The sequence below is a fragment of the Sceloporus undulatus genome, chromosome 2 (genome assembly GCF_019175285.1).
Source record: "Sceloporus undulatus isolate JIND9_A2432 ecotype Alabama chromosome 2, SceUnd_v1.1, whole genome shotgun sequence".
In the NCBI taxonomy this organism is placed as follows: domain Eukaryota; kingdom Metazoa; phylum Chordata; class Lepidosauria; order Squamata; family Phrynosomatidae; genus Sceloporus; species Sceloporus undulatus.
The window spans coordinates 39,413,571-39,429,985 of record NC_056523.1 but is presented as its reverse complement, the minus strand read 5'-3'; positions in this window follow the sequence as shown (position 1 = coordinate 39,429,985).

Here is a 16,415-nt window from a genome sequence, read left to right as displayed (position 1 = left end):
GATGTTCCTGTAACCAATTTGGCTGCCATATTTGAACCAACTGAAGTTCGGGACTTGGCACAAAGGTAGCCCAATGTAAAACTCATTGCAGAAGTTTACTTGAGGTTAACAGTGATGCACCACTATCTTTAGGTCCTCCAGATCTAGGAAGCAGCACAGCTGGATATCAGCCAAATCTGATAGTAAGCACTTCTGACCATTGCATCTACCTGGGCTGACATTTAGAGAGACGGATCCAGAAGCATTCCCAAGCTGCGAACACAGTCCTTCAGGGGGAGTGTAACCCCATCCAGAACTGGTTGACACACTTCCATTCCCAGATTAGGACCCAAAACCATCTAGTTGGCTACAAGACAGCCCCCTGGTGGAAGTAGGGTACTTCTGGACTAGCTAACTAATTGGCCTGGTTGATTGGGAATACACCCAGACTGTGTGTTAATGTCTTTAATTTCATATAATCAGCCTTTTGTGGTTTTACTTTTGTTTTTAGCTGTCTCTTTGGCTTTTCATTGTTTGTTTTTTATTTAAGTATTTAGAAACGGTGGGGGGGGGCAGTACAAGTCATACAGGGCAAGGGAGATATGGTGACAACAGGGTCCCATGTCCATGTAGAGAAAGGAGAGAAGGTGTTTAATAGCATCTCACCTCCAGTCACCCTGCCAATCTGGCAATCTTGGAGAGTGAGCCAGACCACACACAAAACCTCTCCTTGCTCTTAAGCAATGCAGGTCAGTGAAAAATAAGACTCATATCATTATGATCTCCTCAAAGAAAAGAGAGCTGATCTGGCCAGCTCCCCACTTGAAGAGATCATAAATGATAATATTCACTGAAACTTGGCTGGGAGATGATAGTGCTGACAGTCAAATCTTGACACACAACCCACAAATATTTGCGGAAGAGTCCTATGAATAGTCTCCAGTGAAGAAATGAGTCAAAACACAAGTCTACAAAAAGCATTAGAACGATAAAACAATAACTTTCTAGGGAAACTTCCCTAAATCTTTATAACAGATTCAGAATTAAAATATTGTAAGCAAGCTACTTCTGTTATCATCTTTATGGGTAATTGAGGATAATGTCTGTTTTACTTATCTATAAGCTATTTTGAATCTAAAAAGAGATCCAGACCTGATTTTTCCCCCATCTTTTGAATGATGTGTTAGTGTACCTGTTCAGCAGGCTGTCCATCTTATCAATGATTTTTAAGGCCCCCATAAATATTTTTCTTTTTTTTTTTTAAAAAATTGCCCTTCAGTTATAGCTAAAGCTAACTTTCTGTTGGTAGGAATAACTAATCAATTTTGTCCTGTTCATTCTATTTAATTCAGTTTCTAATTTTCAGGTGCCCTCCCCAGAACATCTGCATATTCATCTTCAGTGGGATTATTTTTTGCACCTATTATTTTACAGAATTTTCTAATAAGATCTAATCACTAATAGTTTTACTCAGTCAATGATCTCCATATATTGTAAAGTATCAGTTTGCATAATTCTACTTTTATCTCTAATAACAATCCATTTTAAAAGGAATACACATTGCCATTGAAAATTTTGAATGTAATCTTGTGTCCATAATCCAGTAGTTCTTGTCTGTTTCATGTACCACATAATTTCTGAAACACATAACCTATGAATCTGTTACATTTTATACGGAGGATCTTTCTATTAAACTCCGATCCAGTCCAATTCTATCCCTGAAATCATATTGCCTATAGAGAACATTTCCTGTGCTTTCTCACCTGTGCTGTCCTAGCAAATTATATCAATTGCATACTTGATGTTTTCTTCTAACTTCCGCTCTTGTCTTGACTGAAAACTCTTGCAAAATGACTAAATTGCTCACATGGTCACATTGTTTTCCTGATGAAAGGCACTGACATTTGAGTATTTAATTCCACATTTCCTGAAATTTGGTAGTTTTTCACCTCATTCCTCGACTGTCTGTGCAATCCTACCTTCCTTGACTGTTTTCTGATTTTTGCACATGCTTTGCTAGGCAATTGTTCGTTTTGCTCCCATTATTTTTTAGGGCCTGACTATTAATGTCCACTGCCAACAGATGTTCAATGGTTTGCCAAGAATCACAACTGCATTTAAAATATCCTTTTACATTACTGGATCTCCAGCTATTGTCACAGAAGGATGATTTATTTATGTTTAGTAATCTGTCCAAAATTACAACCCTGGTTCATCAATATTTCTTTATGGAATTCTTTAAGACATTCACTTTTATTTTTTAGCTTGGGGAACATATATTTCTCAAATACCTCAACTGTTTTTCACAAGACACATGTCTGCAAATTTTAATATGGATATGTAACTTCCCCTCTCCTTCCAGTTTAACTCCATGCATAAAGATTATCAGGTCCCATTCCAGTATGCTCAATAATATTTCTATTTCTGTATCTTCTATTCTGCATAGCCTCTACAGAGGGAAAGTGGGTGGAACATGGAGGAAAGAAGATACATACCCTTCAAAAATTTCCAGGATTCAGCAGCTTTAAAATTTTGCTTCCTGGGACTTAGCTCCTTGGGGCTCTATCTCTTCAGCATTTTCTGTCTTCTTTTCTGCATCCATTCTTGGTGCCATATCCCATTTTCTCTATGAAGAAGCAAGATTTCTGGTTTTAAAAGAAACATATTTATTAAATAATAATGGGAACATGGAAGATGATGCATGGAACTTTCCCTAGAGCCTGCAGTATCCTATTAACTATGAGTTAAACTTGAGAGGTTTGCTTTATGTAAGATGCAATAGAAGTAAGGGGAAAGTTAAAGAAGGAAAATAGAGACAGCTTTGAATATAGCAGAAGACTCTGATCTGCCAGAGAAATATGGGGACAGTGTTTTTTGGAGGAAAAGGTGAACTAAAAAAGTAAGGGAACCTTCTTCCCCCAAAAGCAAGAGCCATCATTCTTTAACCAGCTTCAAAACGGAGTTGAAAACCATCCTGTTCAGAGAAGCCTTCCCAGGCATTGCATAATTGTCGCTTACGTTTGATGTTTTGTGGTGCCTGTTATGAACCATTTCGTATGCTATGTCTGTATATGTATTATCCTACTTGAGAGTATGATTTTCCCTGGAAAACAATTAACACCATTATGAAGCCTCTGCCTTGGTCCAGGCCTTGGAGGTAGAGAGGAACTGCTGGACCTCTTACCCTTTCCCGTCACCACCCCTTCTCCTTGTGTTCATGTCTTTTTAGATTGTAAGCCCGAGGGAAGGGAATCGTCTAACTAAAGATTGTATGTACAGCGCTGTGTAATTTACAGCGCTCATAAAAAGGTAATAATAAATAAAATAAAAGTTAGCTAGCGAGTCAGCCATTCTTTACCAGTGGTAATAATAATCACAATAGCTTATACAGTGGATACTCGGGATACGAAATACCCAGGTTACGAATTTTTCGGGATACGAAAAAATCCCATAGGGATTTATGTTTCGGGTTACGAAAGTTTTTTCGGGTTACGAAAAAACTCCGGCGCTATTTAAATGGAGCCGCGGCGGAGCCGCGGCTTTTTCCCCATTAGCGCCTATGGGTTTTCGGCTACGAAGGCTTTTCGGGTTACGAAAGCGGCGCGGAACGAATTATTTTCGTAACCGAGCACACTGTATAACAAGTTTTAAACTACAGTTTTCCCACAGACTGAACCAGTCTTAATTTTAACATTCCATAATTCAGTCCCCTCTCAACAAACACACACATAAAACATTGCATTCAAAACTATTTTAATTACATAGGCCTGCAAAACGAGGGTATAAAAATGTATTTAAAATTCTATGCTGGTTTTATAGTATTTTGGCATTCTAAATCTAAAAATGACCTCAGATTTGCTCCATCATGTACAGGTTTTTGACAACTTACTTTGACATTTCCATGCCATAATATGTGACTGAATGAAGTGATCCTGAAAAGACTTATCCGCAAAGAGCAAGAAAGGGGTTAAAGTCTTCCAAATACACTTTCAAAACATTTTACTTCACTGATATGAAAAACAAAATCTATTGAAAAGCACTGAAAGAATTGCACGGAACATCAGGGTCCACACTTAATCAAAGGCGAGTAACACTGAATTGAAAAAAAAATATTGAATTTGGGGTGGGGGGGTGTATGACATTTTATTGTGATTTTCAAGTTCAGCATCCCAAATATATAAAGACAGGTATAATGTTGAAAAATGTTTTTTAATCACAGGCCTGTGTTATTCTTAAACGTGGGGTTAGCAATTGTGTCCAGACTCCACTTTTTTTCTTTTCCCTTCTCAAATCAGTCTAGTTGAAATGTGAATTGTCTGAGGTGAGGGCTATCTTCAAGCAGCCAAGCATGGAATGTAGAGAGGGCGTTTTTCTCTTAGGTGCAAAAACACACGGCAGAAATAATCCAGTCTGAGACCCGTTTTAACTGCCCTGCTAGAGAATTGTGGAAATTGTAGTTTATTGTGGCACCAAAGCTCTCTGGCAGAGAAGGCTAAATGTTGTACAAAACCACAGTTCCCAGAATTCCCTAGCATTGAGCCAGGTAAGTTAAAGCGGTCTCAAACTGGATTATTTCTGCAGTGTGGCCCTGCTCACTTGCTCCATTGATCACTACTAGACTGCCATTCTCACCAGTGCTTTCCTTTCCTTTTCTTTTTAGCAAAATGGGTGAATGTGTGTTCTGCAAACACTCACTTCCTTGGCTTGGCCTCCCCTCTCTTTCAATCACACACACATGAATTTTCTAATCTGTTTTCCTGGTATCATTTTTCTATTTTCTGCAACATCCCCTCATCTACCTTCTGTTTCTCTCTGTTGTGAGCCAAATTGCTACTGATCAGAGAGAGAGAAATTTCAGGATATGACACAAAAAGCTTTTATTTTCATCTTAGAGGGTTCCCTGCAGAAGGTCATAATACCTGAAATACAGGCATTTGTTATTTTTATTTTATAAAGGGAATGCATACATCTCTGGATACCCAGAGTGGGTGGGATTTTATTTTGAGAAAGTAGGTATTTATATTTTAAGAAAGTAGGCAAATATATTTTCACTTGGTGGCTATTAAAAACATGTGAATGAGACAAACATATTCACACAGACCCCCTCTTTTATGGAATAACGCTAAAAGTCAAAGGATCCTCTTTGACTGGAACTTTATCTGGGGGCCTTTCACACCACATAATTACAGTGCTATGATTCCAATTGACCTGCAATGATTCCATGTTATGGAATCCTAGGATTTGCAGCTTAGTTGGGGGCATTTAGAATTCTCAGACATAGAGCTCTAGGACCTCAGCAAACTATAGATCCCAGAACTCCATAGGATGCAGCCAGGGCAATTAAAGTCGAATCATAGAGCTATAATTGTGTACTGTGAAAGGGTCCAGGTTTTTACTTCCAGGTGCCTATGCAAGAATCATCATGACAGCTGATCGGGTCAGTAGATTTCATCTGGCATCTGTTTCCATGGTCAGGAAATCAGTGTGGCCAAAATAGCACAGCCCAGGGTACAATACCCATTGGGAAGTTACAAGAGTAGACAAATAAAAAGTAGATAAGATATAAATGAGAAGTGACATGAAGCTAAAGAAAATAAGAGCAGGGTAATCCCAAATTCCTGTCAGGAATGTCTGGAATTGTACAGAACCTGAAATGATTGCCAGGAACATTAATTGAAGTTTCTATATCTCCCAAACATTGGACTGGGAATTAACAAGAACCAGATAAATCCTTAAAAGAATGGGAAAGGCTGTCTGGAGATGGATTAGTTTTTAGAATCACCTGTACAGGTTAATTGAGGTATCTCTCTGTCTTTGGACCCAGGCATCATGGGAATGGTTAACACATGCCAACTATTGGTTCTGGCCTGTATAAAACAGTAAGGGCCTGCTGCCATATCCACCATGCACTCCTAAAACAATGTTCACTTTTAGATATATATTCCCATCCACTGGGGAAAGAAAAATCAAAATTCTATTAACAAGCTATGTCAGTGTAATGATGAAAAGTATCATCTGTTTTACAACAGATGGTATTGTTCTTGGGGGCATGATTCATTGTTCACTGCTTTCTGTGTCACCATAATATAGAGAAACTGTATGGTATCAGCAGGATTTACTAACTTCATTTTTCTGTTTCTTTTGAATTTGGCTGCTTTCATATTTCAGCATGAATTCCTGAACAAGACAAAGTGATGACTAGGTGGTGTGGTACAGAAACGAAGAGCCCGGAGATGGAACAGGAAGAATAAATAATGGTGATGAGAAGAAGGTGGAGGAGGCAGAGAAAGAAGAAAGAAAAGAAAAGAATATTCCTGGCCTAGGTAAAGAATGCTAAAATTGCACACAAAACAGGGATGTTTTGAGGGCTTTTGTCCCCATTGATGTCCTATCAATAAAACTGAATGGGATATTGTAGCTATTGTGTGGGAGGACAGCAACACTAGACAGAGTACATAGGAGCAGCACGGTGGGATGAATGTCCAAAATACAAACTCTTATCAGCCTACAAGCACCGAAACAAGGCATTTGGAGATAACTTGCAAGACTGACAACAATTCATACATGTTGCTATTGGCCAGGAGCCTCCTACTGCAGTAAATCTCTGAATGGTATAATATTGTAGATTGGCTCAAATTTATGAGTAGAACTGTCAGATTAAGTTCCACCTATTTGTATCTGGTGGACAAGAGGATACCACAGTAACATCTCATTTCACCTCACATGGCCCTAGGTAAGATGAGGCATCAAACAATATGTAGAGACTGTAAACCCAAGGACCATTATTAGAACTAGTCATGTATCCAACATTCTCCTCTTCTGAATCTGTCTCCATATGCTGGAGTACTGAATTAACTAGTTGTGTGAGAATAACCAGTGCATTCAGAGTTCTCTACTATTGTGCATGAATTTCTGGTTTATGTTGTACTGCATTTTAGGAGAACACAAACATATTTACAGAGTGAAGCAATAAGTTCCAATATTGCTTTGAAGTTCAGGACTCTGGATAGCCAGTTTAAACCTGGATCAGGTCACTAAACCAACTTCCCTTGAAGCACCACCTCCCCCAATAATGTGTAAAATGTTTTGTTTTTAGAGGGGTGGGGGTTGGCTAAAAATAAATGTTGTATTTACCACAAAACCTATGAAGCCCATGGGGGCCAGGCAAAGTAATTTATTACAGATAATGAATATTAAAACCAAGTACATCCCTGGCAGGAGTTAATGTTTTGATGTGGTTGTCTCTGTAAAGGGCCATGCAAATTTATGGCCCTATACAAATATGATATTTTTTTAAATAAAAGTCATTATTTATAGAAAAATTATAGAAATTTTCTTTAGCATCAAATAAACAAATAAATGATATACAAATAAAGATAGTATCACATTAACTTTGTTATCAAATCCAATTGGACCCATTTTAAATTTGTTACCTTTATCCCTCTACTCCTGTTACAAACACATACAGATGACAATCACCTAAATTATCAGCCATGTTCTCCAGTATTTCATCTATTTTAGTTAATAAGATACTAAATCAATTCACTCCTTAAACAGTAAATTATCTCTTTTTTTCTTTTCTCTTTGAATTCTGTACATTCTCTCTACTTATTCGTTAATCAGTAATATATAGGTTTTGCTTACATTTGTATTTCCTACCCATACACCACATCTTCTGTTTGTTCTTATCTTACTCATTTCTTTCAGTTGTTATTAGTATAATATACATCATATACTTTTTAGATCCTTTCTTTCTCTTTGCCCTCCACTACATTGAGAAGAAAGAATTGAGTTTCTAGCTTGATTTTAATTTCAAAAATTGCTTGTAGTATCTTATGAACCTCCATCCAACCTTTTTTTGTCTTGTCACACGACCACGAAATATGGTATAAAGTACCTTCACATCTACCACATTTCCAACATATTCTGTTTCTATTTTTGAACATTTTTGCTAATTTACTTGGGGTCAAGTACCATTGGTATAACATTTTATGTACATTTTCTTTCGCATCAAATAAACAAATAATAAATGATCATCATATTTTTTGTGGGTTTTTTGGGCTATGTGGCCATGTTCTAGAAGAGTTTATTCCTGACGTTTTGCCAGCATCCGTGGCTGGCATCATCATCATCATCATCATCATCATCATCATCATCATCTCTGTCTTAACATTCTTGACCAAACTGTAGTGTAATTATAAATGGAGGGCAAATATCTTGCTTCAGGACTCACTGTTTTACATGGAAAGCAGAGTGAAGAAGGGGGAGGAAAGGTACTCATGGGGAAATGGCAAAAGGGATGCCAACACTAATGGTTCTATCCCCAGTTTGAGACCTGTCACATTGCAAAGGATACAGTCAGGTTCTTAGATATTTTGTTCAATTCTTTGGAGTAGTAAAAGCTTATGTTCTACAAACTTCCTCCTCTTCTGTGTGTGCATAGAGAAAAATATCTTGCTAGGGATAAGGTTTTGGCTGCAACAAGCCAATTCCTAACAGCAATATAGCCTGACAAAGATCACCCAGTCCTTGTGAGAGTTTTCACCTCAAACACAAAAACAAGACAGGAAGTGCTTTTTCTGGGTTGTATTTTCCATGATTTATGAAAATAGTCTCTGGATCAAACTAGAGTCTTCCTTCTCTCTCTCTCTCTCTCTCTCTCTCTCTCTCTCTAAACAGACACACAGAGAACAAGCAAAAAGATAAAAATTACAATGCTACTTCTTTTCAGTAGTCCATGCAAGAAGGCAATACATATTGCAGTATTAAATTTTATACAATTGCATCAGTGCACAGATATCAGGCTAAAACATGTGCAAAGTGTTTCTAGCATTTAGAACAACAAAATTCACCATTTTGGATAGAGAAGAGTTGTTGGTGTTGTTTTGAAAACTTATTAATTGTAAGCTGTATGTAGTAAAAATGACATTTGTCACTGGAAACAGATCTGAAAACAGCTTTAATCTACTACACAGAGAATAGGATGCTTCAGGATTAAAAAACAAGCATCCCCAGATTCAGAGTGTAGTTACATATAACATATATGTGTCTGAATACACAATGTGAAGCAGAGTGTGTGCTATCTTTTTAGAGTTAAATTTCTACTTATCAAGTCGAAGTTGATGTTAGCGTTGGTTGCACAGTGCGTGATGTGCCATGCTGATGTTTCGCACCAGGATCACCACCTCATGAGCGACAGGCCTCTTGAGCGACAGGCCTCTTCCCTTCCCTTCCAAAAGCTGACAAAAGAGACTCCAACCAGATGTCTCTTCATGAGGCTTTGATTCTTTAGAAGTTCCACTATGTACAAGGCTGTCTTATAACTCCAACACCATCCACCATCATCCACAACCCACACTGTGACTTGAGGCACACCCCTTTTATAGCCAGGGCTCAGGGACGTAGCTAGGATTTTAGGAAAGGGGGGGGGGTTCCAGACTAAGTGCCACCATTATAATGGGGTTTGGGTGCGGGTGCAGCAGCACACCATCATTTTCTAATGGAAGGGGGGGTGTTCCGGACCCCACCCGGCTACATCCCTTCAGGGCTCCATGTGGCCTCTTTGACCCTGCCTCTTCCTCCTGTGTCACAATGATCTCTGTCCCCTGTCCAGGGTGACTTTGCACTTTGGCAGCACTTTACTGCACTTGGTGACCATCATCTTTGATGTCACTTCCCATGCTTTGTCATCATGGCTGAGAGTGACCCTTTGTTGTCCAGTCACTATTTAATTCCACATTGTGCATTTTCTCAGGACTCTATATCCCAACAGTTGACACGAGGGCAGTTCAGATCTACCAACAGATCTAATGGCATCCTACAAATGGAAAATTCTGTCTCCTCAACCCCACAACCCTTGGGAATGTAGAATGTCAGTTGAACCTTCCAGTCTCCCTGTGATTGCCATCTAGTACTATGAATGATATTCTATATTAATAAAATTATGTCATGAATTGTTCATCAGCACAAGTTTAGTTTGAGAGTTATGTACAATCTCTCTTTTTTAAATATAGGCATATATTTCTGTTATACATCATTTTGTGTGATGAGTGGTTGAAATCTTTTTTTAAAAAAAAAACAACAATAAATCCTTAACTCCTGCTAACTACATTGGGAGAGAAACATAGTTGTATTTTCTGCCCCCTCTCAGCTGTATGTCTTGCAATTATTTGGAGAGCAAATGAAGCCAACTGGGTGGAGAGGAATGAGTGAGCTATGCTATACTCAAGCTGCTGTTCTCATTTTATGAGGGAATAGAGAGTATATTGTGCATGAAGGTGGCTTGTAGGTGTTGGATCGCTCATTTCACAGTTGATTTTCTTGTCACTGCCTTTTGGCCCTCAATGAAATGAGCAAAGCTGTTCACAGAGGACGGAACTTTTTGCCATATATTAGAATTTATCTCAGAGTGAATATCTTCATTTCTGCTGAACAGGGAGTGAAATGGGCTGTACTAAGTAAGAAGGAACAAAAAGAGGAAAGAAAGAGGTGAAAAAGAGAACAAACAGTCAGAAAGGTACTGGAAAATACAGGGAGCTTAAACAGAATAGTGAATTATCCAACATGTGTTGATAGAAACCGTCCCCAGGGCACTGGAAGTGTAACAAACCAATGCAAATTGCATAGAACATACACAGCATGAAAACTAACATTGCACTAGCAGGAGGTAACCTTGTTGTTCAGTGGGCATTTCCTTTATCCTCTTCCTCCTTGCAGATCCAGTACCCTGGCAAAGAGGCTCTGTAGTGCAGGGAGGACCTATAGGCCTATGTCAAAAGGGCATGCAGTGGGGTGGGCAGCAGGTAGCCTAAAGCAGAAAAACCTGTGTAAGACTCCTTAGTCTGGTTTGGAGCAATATGTAAATTGGGTTAGGAGGCATGAAAACATTTAAAACATCCAGATCATTAAACCAGTTTACTAAAAACAACATACAGGATTCTGCCATCATAGTGAAGATAACTTAATGGAATAAATGTCATTCCTATCATAGGAATTCATATAATTAAGGCACTGTTTTTTTCCAGATGCCACATGTTGTAATTTGTTTTCTCATAAATGTAGAAGATGAAACAATTTAATCATTCATTCTGTACAACGTTTTCCTTCCTGCAATCATCACTTCTGTGGGAGAGGGTTAGAACTTGCCCATTTGGAGGCAACTGAGATAGATTCACACATATCATGGCAGACTGAAATAATCAGGAACACAGAATATTTCAGTTATCTTATATTTCTAACCCATACCAACAGTTTCAATCCCAAACTCCCATTGACATATATCTATCCTCCAAAATTTCTACCAGTGTGTTTCACACAGATATAACCCTGCAATTTACCTAGCACACACACACTGAATGGAATGTATATAAATCTTTTCCATAGCTTTCTATTCTTATATCTCCCAACCAGGGGTGTGTAATAACTGGTTTACTAGCAACTGGATGAGGCCCCCAGCTGCTATGAATTTGGCCCTTGAAGCCACAAATCTACTCCATTCTTCAATTGATCAAGTGAGTGATTACTGTTGCCCCTGCACCCCCCAAATGCCTGCTGCCTACAGCCTCTACCCCACTCCATCCAATGGCAAAGCTGGCCCTGCCTTGCCTAATCCCTAAAAATCATGCTGGCTCTCCCTTTTGCCAAAATTTACAACCTTCAAAACTCATTGCAATTCCACAGCTATCTCTGTCACCTGTGGGTCTCTTCTTGATGTGGCTAAACAATACTCAGACCCTTCAGTAGCTGTGAAAAATGCTCAGAAAATGACACTACAGATTTATCTTTCTGGGTATCTTGTTATCCATTTCCCATAACAGCAAGGACTAGTGAGGTATGTGTGCGTGTGTGAGTGTATGAGGGGAACTCTTTATTTTAGCTTTCAGGGACATGGACTTTAATCATAGCTCTGAAAGACATTGTTTGTTTACACTCGCATCTTCCCTCTTTCCTACCAGATTATTAGGCTGTTCTCAGCAAGACCCTGGTGATCAAATCCTTCTTGTTTCCCATGAATATTAATGGCTCTGTTTATCCTGAGGGTGTTCTGTGTAGTCACTTCAAAAGAAAATTCATAAACTACAAGGCCCCTTCCCCAAAGAAGGTATAATGTACAAGATGCACAAAATATCAGATTGGGAAGAAGACCACCTACATTCATGAGGAAGCAGATAAGGATGGCGATGGTGATGATTACCAATTAGGAGGACAATGTCAGCCTACATTGTTTCTGAACTGGAATCATTTTGCTAGCAGATAAGTTCTGTTATATGACTGGATCAAGTGTAGGATCCAGTGTGGTGTAGTGATTTGACTGTTGAATAGGAAACAAGGTTCAGATCCCTATTCAGCAAGCCACTGGGTGACCTTGGGCTGTTTCCTCTATCTTATCCTAAGAGGAAGGCAATGACAAATCTCTTAGAAATAAATCTTGCTGAGAAAACTAAGAAGGTGGGAATAAGTCAGAGTTGTCTTGTAAGAACATGAAACCAAACATAATAGGGAATGGTGCAAAGTAAGTCTGGATATATTTGCAAAAGGCTGAAGATAGTTACCGTCTCTACTCTACTCTACTCTACTCTACTCTACTCTACTCTACTCTACTTGTATTTGTATTGTCAGTTTTGATAGGTTTTTTTTATATTGCACTGTATTGTATTGTTTTGATTGTTGTTCACCGCCCTGATCGTAGGAAGGGCGGTATACAAATAATTTTTTTTTATTTACTCATTAACACCATTCATTCTCATCTTTCCTGTTTTGCCACTGTGAGGCACAATAAAACATTTGAGGATAAATTACAGGAAGTGTAACACTAGCACTTTAATAAAGTTGATTAGGAAAGGCTAGGAAGACATTCTCTTCTGGGTAACTCTGTACAGTACCTTTCTGAAGTTAGCACCACTGAGCAATCCAGGAATGATGGTACATGTACATCTCCATATGTTTGACTGCAAGTCTCATGATCCCTCACCATTGGGTTTGTGAGGCAATTGCAGTCCAACAACATCTGAAGGCTTGCATGTTAACACTGAACTTCTTCAATTGAACAAAACCTTCATGTGCCTGCTACAGAATGTTAAAATGTTAAGTAAGAAAAATATTTAACTCTTCAGCAGAATTGTCAATTTGTATGAATGCCTTCCTGATGATAGCCTTTCCCAACCTGGCTTCTCCCAGATGTTTTAGCATAAAACTCTTATCAAGCAAGAGCATTGGTCATGCTGGCTGGAAGGGTAGAACCTGTAGAACAAAACATCTGGAGGGACCCATGTTGCAAAAGCCAATTTAGGACATTACTACCTTTCATAATATCGTATTCCACTGTAGATACCCACTGCTACTAAAGTAGGAAAAGCTACTGATACAACCTCAGCAAGATATGTTTTTATATTCTCTGAGCAGACCTGAGGCCTTTTAACATCAACATCTGCCATGAGGAGGCCTAGTTCAATACTAAAACCACTACACCATGCTCTTTGACTTCAGTGATATGATAGCTATCTTTAAATATCTGAAAATAGGTCATGTGGACAGATGTTTTCAGCTGCTCCAGATCCAAGCCTTACCACAGCATCAAGTGGTGCATTTATTCAAGTTATGAAAAGGTGATTCTGTCTCAACATGTGGAAGATCGTCCTAATGGAGATGGATGTTCAAGAGTGAAATATATTGCCTTTGGGAAATGGATTTGTCTTTGAAGTTTTTTTTTAATAAAACAATAAACAGGTTAAATGGCCATCTCCTAGGAATGCTTTAGATTTTATAAGATGATTTAGATGTGGGTTCCTGCATTGGCAGGGTGTTGGGCTAGATAAACGTTTGAGTACTTTCTATCTTTTTGATTTTATGATTCCATGATTGCCTATCCCCATACCACCCTGTCCACATTTTTAGTTTCCAGAGGAGGCTCTTTTTTATATACTCTTGTTCAGGAAAGTATATTATATGGTGACAAGACAGCAAGAGATCATCCATCTGTGGAATGATCTCCTCTAGAAATACAGCTAATGTATATCTTATAATTTCCTCAGCAACAAGTTAATACTAACTTCCTTCTCCTCTAGACATTGTAAAGATTAATTTATTTGATTGGACTCTAGTGAGGGACATGTTACCCCTCCAGTTGCTGATGGATTGCAAATGCCATCAGTTTTAACAAAAGTAGCTAATGGGATGGAATGGCAGTGCCACAATCCAGCAATATTTGAAGCGTGTAAATGAACAAATAAATATTTCAAGAGACCTTGATGCTGTGGTAAGGCTGGCCACTTTTGAAGAAAGTATGCTGAATGTGTCTTGTTTCCATCCAGCAGTGCTATTCTCACGTTCCTATTTCAATTTTTAAATGATTGCTATATTAAATATGACTCCTGGGTAATATGGAGAAGACTGCTGTGCAAATTATTATCTAGCATGGTCCTAAGGAATGAGAGGAAATAGAGCCTGAAAGAAATTATTCAGTGAAATGCACCATCTTCATGACTATTTTTAGGGCTGATCCAAATGTTTCCACAGTGGGCAGCCATCTTCTGTTCCATATAACTTCCCAGGAAATGATGGCACACAATGGAAAGGCATCATTTTCATGGATGCTCTTTCATGGATGTTTTGAAACCACCCATGGTGGGATCTGTAAGCTGTAATGCTTCAATAAGACTTTTACTATTTCAGAAGTTTAAAAGAAACTGTGTGCTTAAACTCAAAATACATCGTTACTGAAATGTATAAAGTACCCATATACTTTATGTAAAAGCTAAAACTGGAACTTGAACTGCCTCCCAACAAATGTCCCTAAGCTTTTCCCTTTGACTTCATTGGAAAGAAAGGTCCAGCAAAGATGAAAAGAAGCAGACTTTGTACATACCTAATTAATGTTGACATTCTTTTTCCAGTTCTCAGGAAAAGCTAAATTCAAAGTATTACAAAAGAAAAATAACATTCTCCAAAAATTAATTCAGAGCCTAATTATAGGCAATCCTTCTGTAATATACAGGGGACAAAAAGAAAAGAGGAATTACAAATGAAAACTTAATTAAGAAGAAAGCATATGTGGTATTCAAAATGTCAGACTGGGAAAAGACTCAGGACACCACCAAACCGGTGAGAAAGACAGCCCAAAAAAAAAAAAGGGGGGGGGGTGTTACACTCAGTGTTAATAAAACATGCTTCAAGTCCATATGGCAAAAGTACCTAGTAAATGAGAAAGCGGGGCCTCCAGGAGATAGCCAAGATAATTTATTGACAGCAGAAGGAGTTCTTAATAAATAATTAACAGAATTATTTGCCTCATTGGGCACAGGGGAACTTGAGGGACAGATGCCAGAAATGGATACACATTTCTCCTGAATGTTACAGGGAGAACACTGTATCAGCATATAGATGGTAACATTCTGTTAATGCAGCTTTTTCTCATCCAAGAATGATAAATTATTCTCTATATATTGGGGGGTTATTTCTCTCTCTCTCTCTCTCTCTCTCTCTCTCATTCCCCCACCCACAGAGAGGGAGAAAGATCCATGTTAAAACTTGAGATATGGCTATCTCCCTCTGACACATCACAGTAACCTTCCTTAAAGGTTTGGGATAGTTTCCTAAAAATGACACAGTCAGCCTCACCTCTGCTAAGAGCCAATAAAGGCAATGATAGATTGGCACAGGCTGGTATACTCATCTTCTTCTGTGTTGCCCTAGTTGCAATTTTATGCATCTGAAAAGGGCTACAACAAGGCTGTTTTTAAGCTGGTGGCCATGCCTACACCTTCACTTCTATACATTCATTAAAAAGGTGAATGAAGAAGCATTCATTATTCTACTTAGCTAACTGGTGACTTCAGGGAATGACCCCATACCTTAATGTACAGCAAGAGAAAAGTTATGCTCCTCAGACCATTCACAGTAGCATAAACCTGGAGATTGCAGGTAGATAAAAGCATAGGCAATTGCTACTTCATTTCATCTGTCTGGACAGCAGCCACCAGTGAGACAAATACAAAGTCACCACCATATGGCAGTTGAAGGGCCCCAAACCTTTACAGGGAACATTGTTTGGAAATGATACTAGTAGTCAGTGGCTCAGGAAGGAATGAGCGGCTGTGCCATTATTGCATGTGTATAGTCTTTCTCATGTCATAATCTGATTGTCATTGCAATTAGTAAGGATGTGAAGCCCTATTCTTTTGGTCTGTAACTGTAGTATCTACCGTTAATGACCCATTGCTCCATCTCACCATCTGCTGCTATACATGAGGGTTATGCATAAAAGGATTTGTGAACTTGTGCACTTCCCAGTGTGGCTGAACTATTACTCCTTTCACATCCCAGAACTAGCTAGACTGATCAGATGGGAACCATAATCCAACAACACTTAGAGGTTCCCTAGCCCACTGTGATTTGTATCATCACTGGGGATGAACCTTACAAAACAAAAGGACATGCAG